The following is a 6,201-nucleotide window of genomic DNA, read 5'->3' on the forward strand; positions in this document are numbered from 1 at the left end:
CCTAGGACCTTCAGATTGATTGTCACTAGTTACCACAGTCACAAAGTCATAAACACCCCTATTTTTACTATTTAGCTTCTTAAAATCGGGTTTTTAAACCTTATGCCTAACCTTAAATTAAGACCAAAAAGTACATTTTTACGATATAGCCAATTCTGACTTTGCGGCTGTGGTAACTAGTGGAAACCACAAGTGGAAACCAGTACCCTGCCCTGAACTTAGTCACGGTCAGTAGACAGCTACCACCGGTTCCTCAACCTTGCCCCTTAGAGGCTGCTGCCCTATGTACATAGTCATGAAATCACTGGTCATTTAATAATGGAACACTGGTCACTTTAGTAATGGAATACTGGTCACCTTAATAATGGAACACATGTCATCTTAATAATGGAACACTGGTAATAATGGAACACTGGTCACCTTAATAATGGAACACTGGTCACCTTAATAATGGAACACTGGTCATCTTAATAATGGAACACTGGTCACCTTAATAATGGAACACTGGTCACTTTAATAATGGAACACTGGTCACCTTAATAATGGAACACTGGTCACTTTAATAACGGAATACTGGTCACCTTAATAATGGAACACTGGTAATAATGGAACACTGGTCACCTTAATAATGGAATACTGGTCACTTTAATAATGGAACACTGCTCAACTTAATAATGGAACACTGGTCACCTTAATAATGGAACACTGGTCACCTTAATAATGGAACACTGGTAATAATGGAACACTGGTCACCTTATTAATGGAACACTGGTCACCTTAATAATGGAACACTGGTCAACTTAATAATGTTTACATACTGTTTAACCCATTTCATACTGCATGTAAACTGTATTTATAGTCAAGGCCATCCTATTAAACTATTGCTGTATATATATATATCAAATCAAATCATATTGGTCGCATACACATGCTTGTGTTCCTAGCTCCAACAGTGCAGTAGTATAGAACAATTCACAACAATACACAAATCTAAAAGTAAAAGAATGGAATTAAGAAATATATAAATATTAGGACGAGCAATGTCGGAGTGGCATTGACTAAAATACAGTAGAAAACAATTCAGTATATACATATGAGATGAGTAAAGCAGTATGTAAACATTATTATAGTTATTACCTGACCTGGCCCGGGTATCCTGGAAGGATATTGACCTCATCCTGTCAGTCGAGGATGCCTGGTCGTTCTTTAAAAGTAATTTCCTTACCATCTTAAATGAGCAAGCCCCTTTCAAAAAATGTAGAACTAAGAACAGATAGTCCTTGGTTCACTCCAGACCTGACTGCCCTTGATCAGCACAAAAAACATCCTGTGGAGGACTGCAATAGCATCGAATAGTCCCCGTGATATGCAACTGTTCAGGGAAGTCAAGAACCAATACATGCAGTCAGCCAGGAAAGCAAAGACTAGCTTTTACAAACAGAAATTTGCATCATGTAGCTCTAACTCCAAAAAGGTTTGGGACACTGTAAAGTCCATGGAGAACAAAAGCACCTCCTCCCAGCTGCCCACTGCTCTAAGGCTAGGTGACACGGTCACCACAGATAAATCCATGATAATCGAGAATTTCAATAAGCATTTCTCTACGGCTGGCCATGCTTTCCTCCTGGCTACTCATACCCCGGCCAACAGCTCCATCCCCCCACAGCAACTTGCCCGAGCCTCCCCAGCTTCTCCTTCACCAAAATCCAGATTGCAGATGTTCTGAAAGAGCTGCAAAACCTGGATCCGGTTGGGCTAGACAATCTGGACCCTCTATTTCTAAAACTATCCGCCGCCATTGTTGCAACCCCTATTACCAGTCTGTTCAACCTCTCCTTCGTATCGCCAAAGATCCCTAAAGATTGGAAAGCTGCCGTGGTCATCCCCCTCTTCAAAGGGGGTGACACTCTAGACCCAAACTGTTATAGACCTATATCCATCCTGCCCTGCCTCTCTAAAGTCTTCGAAAGCCAAGTTAATAAACAGATCACTGACCTTTTCGAATCGCACCGTACCTTCTCCGCTGTGCAATCCAGTTTCCGAGCTGGTCATGGGTGCACCTCAGCCACACTCAAGGTACTAAACAATATCCTAACCGCCATCATGGTAGCCTAGTGGTTAGAGGCATGGTAGCCTAGTGGTTAGAGCGTTGGACTAGTAACAAATCTGTCATTCTGCCCCTGAACAGGCAGTTAACCCATTGTTCCTAGGCCATCATTGAAAATAAGATTTGTTTGTTCTTAACTGACTTGCCTAGTTAAATATAGGTGAAATGTAAAAAAATAAAAATAAAAGACAGTACTGTGCAGGCGTCTTCATCGACTTGGCCAAGGCTTTCGACTCTGTCAATCACCGTATTCTTATCGACAGACTCAATAGCCTTGGTTTCTCAAATGATTGCCTCGCCTGGTTCACCAACTACTTCGCAGACAGAGTTCAGTGTGTAAAATTGGAGGGCCAGTTGTCCGGACCTCTGGCAGTCTCTAGGGGGGTACCACAGGGTTCAATTCTAGGGCCGACTCTCTTCTCTGTATATATCAATGATGTCGTCTGCGTAGAGGTGGATCAGGGAATCATCGACAGCAAGAGCGACATCATTGATATATACAGAGAAAAGAGTGGCCCTTCTTTGGACACTGTGTTAACGAACCTCCAAACGAGCTTCGATGCCATACAACACTCCTTCTGTGGCCTCAAACTGCTCTTAAACGCTAGTAAAACCAAATGTATGCTTTTCAACCGTTAGCTGCCTGCACCCACCCACCCGACTAGCATCACTACCCTGGGCGGTTCTGACCTAGAATATGTGGACAACTACAAATACCTAAGTGTCTGGCTAGACTATAAACTCTCCTTCCAGACTCATATTAAACATCTCCAATCCAAAATCAAATCTAGAATCGGCTTTCTATTTCGCAACCAAGCCTCCTACACTCACGCCGCCTAACTTACCCTAGTAAAACTGACTATCCTACCGATCCTCGACTTCGGCAATGTCTTCTACAAAATAGCTTCCAATACCTTACTCAGCAAATTGGATGCAGTCTATCACAGTGCCCTCCGTTTTGTTACCAAAGCCCCTTATACCACCCACCACTGCGACCCACTTCTTGGGCTCAGTGCTAGTGAATGATGCTCAACCTGTCTTCATCATAAGGGAGGTTTCTGAGTCAAAGGTGAATAAGGTGATTAGCTCCGTAAAGAACTCTAAAGCCAAATATGTGTTTGTAGTTTTTAAGAAAGGTAGAGTCCAGCCCAAAGAGTCACTCATTGGCCTCATTACTAAGGTCACCAACACAACTATTGGTCTGGGGGTGTTTCCAAGTGTATGGAAGTCGGCCATAATAACGGCCATCTTTAAATCGTGCGACACTGCTGACGTGAGTAACTACAGGCTCATTAGTATACAACCTGTGGTGTCGAAGGTTGTTGAAAAGTGTGTAGCAGAAGAACTGATTGCCCACCTCAACAACAGCCCCTTCACATTACACTCCATGCAGTTTGGCTTCAGAGACGAAACACTCCACAGAAACGGCCAAGTGCTTTCTTCTTGTGAAAGGGGGCGTTGATGGGGCTGTGTTTCTGGACCTAAGGAATGATTTTGAGATTCTCATCACAAAATTGTCCAAGTTCAACTTTTCCCCCGATGCCTTGAGATGGATGAAATCATACCTTGAAGGCAGAACTCAGTGTGTCAGAGTGAGCAATGTCACCCACTCTTAGCTATGATGTGGGCGTGCCCCAAGGGTCAATACTGGGGCCCCTCCTGTTCAGCCTGTACATTAATGATCTGCCTTCTGTCTGTACTGGGTCTGAAGTTCAAATGTATGCAGATGATACAGTGATATATGTGCATGCAAAGAGCAAACAACCAGCTGCACAAGAACTCACTACTGTAATGCATTGCTTGCTGTTTGGGGTTTTAGGCTGGGTTTCTGTACAGCACTTTGAGATATCAGCTGATGTAAGAAAATACATTTGATTTGATTTTATGGTCTAGGTTACAAAGTGGCTCAGTGACTCGTGTTTGCAACTCATTGTGAAAAAAATCTGTCTACCTAACAAAGACTTATAGATAACCTGGAGTCAGTGGGTTTGGCAACGAATATGAAGCGAGGGCCAGCCAACAAGAGCATACAGGTCGCAGTGGTGGGTGGTATATGGGGCTTTGGTGACAAAATGGATGGCACTGTAATGGAGGCTATTTTGTAAATGACATCGCAGAAGTCAAACCTAGTCAGTTTTACGAGGGTATGTTTGGCAGTATGAGTGAAGAATGCTTTGTTGCCAAATAGGAAGCCGATTCTGATTTAATTTTGGATTGGAGATGCTTAATGTGAGTCTGGAAGGAGAGTTTACAGTCTAACCAGACACCTAGGTATTTGTAGTTGTCCACATATTCTAAGTCAGTTGAAGTCAGTTGAAGAGCATGCATATAGTTTTACTTGCATTTAAGAGCAGTTGGAGGCCATGGGAATTGTATGGCATTGAAGCTTGTCTGGAGGTTAGTTAACACAGTGTCCAAAGAACGGCCAGAAGTATTCTGAATGGTGTGGTCTGCTCTATAGGTGGATCAGAGAATCACCAGCAGCAAGAGCGACATCATTGATGTATACAGAGAAGAGAGTTGGCCCAAGGATTGAACTCTGTGGCACCCCCATAGAGACTGCCAAAGGTCCGGACAACAGGTCCTCTGATTTTACACACTGAACTAAGTCTGAGAAGTAGTTGGTAAACCAGGCGAGGCAGTCATTTGAGAAACCAAGGCTGTTGAGTCTGCCGATAAGAATGTGGTGATTGACAGAGTCGAAAGCCTTGGCCAGGTCGATGAATACAGCTGCACAGTATTGTCTCTTATTGATGGCGGTTATGATATAATTTAGGACCTTGAGCGTGGCTGAGGTGCACCCATGACCAGCTCGGAAACCAGATTGCATAGCGGAGAAGGTACGGTGGGATTCGAAATGGTCAGTGATCTGTTTGTTAACTTGGCTTTCAAAGACCTTAGAAAGGCAGGGTAGGATAGATATAGGTCTGTGGGAGTTTGGGTCTAGAGTGTTTCCCCCTTTGAAGAGGGGGATGACCGAGGCAGCTTTCCAATCTCTGGGGATCTCAGACGATACGAAAGAGAGGTTGAACAGACTAGTAATAGGTGTTGCAACATTTTATATTTAGAAAGAGAGGGTCCAGATTGTCTAGCCCGGCTGATTTGTAGGGGTCCAGATTTTGCAGCTCTTTCAGAACATCAGCTATCTGGAATTGGGTGAAGGAGAAATGGGGGAGGCTTGGGCAAGTTGCTGTGGGGGGTTGAGGGCTGTTGACCCGGGTAGTGGTAGCCAGGTGGAAAGCATGGCCAGCCGTAGAGAAATGCTTAGTGAAATTCTCAATTATTGTGGATTTAAATCGATGATGACAGTGTTTCCTATCCTCAGTGCAGTGGGCAGCTGAGAGGAGGTGCTCTTATTCTCCATGGACTTTACAGTGTCTCAGAACTTTTTGGAGTTTGTGCTACAGGATGCAAATTTCTGTTTGACTTCCTTGAAAAGTTGCATATTGCGGGGGATATTCGATGCTAATGCAGTACGCCACAGGATGTTTTTGTGCTGGCAGTCAGATCTGGAGTGAACCAAGGGCTATATCTGTTCCTGGTTCTACATTTTTTGAATGGGGCATGCTTATTTAAGATGGTGAGGAAAGCACTTTAAAAAAATAACCAGGCCTCTACTGACGGAATGAGGTCAATATCCTTCCAGGGTACCCGGGCCAGGTCGATTAGAAAGGGCTGCTCGCTGAAGTGTTGTAGGGAGCGTTTGACAGTGATGAGGGGTGGTCGTTTGACCGCGGGCCCATTACGGACGCAGGCAATGAGGCAGTGATCGCTGAGATCCTGGTTGAAGACAGCAGAGGTATTTAGAGGGCAAGTTGGTCAGGATGATATCTAAGAGGGAGCCCATGTTTACGGATTTAGGGTTGTACCTGGTAGGTTCATTGATAATTTGTGTGAGATTGAGGGCATCTAGCTTAGATTGTAGGACGGCCGGGGTGCTAAACATATCCCAGTTTAGGTCACCTAACAGTACGAACTCTGAAGATAGATGGGGCGATCAATTCACTTATGGTGTCCAGGGCAAAGCTTGGGGCTGAGAGGGGTCTATAACAAGCAACAACAGTGAGAGACATTTCTGGAAAGGTGGATTTTTA

Source organism: Oncorhynchus mykiss, chromosome 16, assembly GCF_057628025.1.
Source record: "Oncorhynchus mykiss isolate SJ-2025 chromosome 16, ASM5762802v1, whole genome shotgun sequence".
Taxonomy (NCBI): domain Eukaryota; kingdom Metazoa; phylum Chordata; class Actinopteri; order Salmoniformes; family Salmonidae; genus Oncorhynchus; species Oncorhynchus mykiss.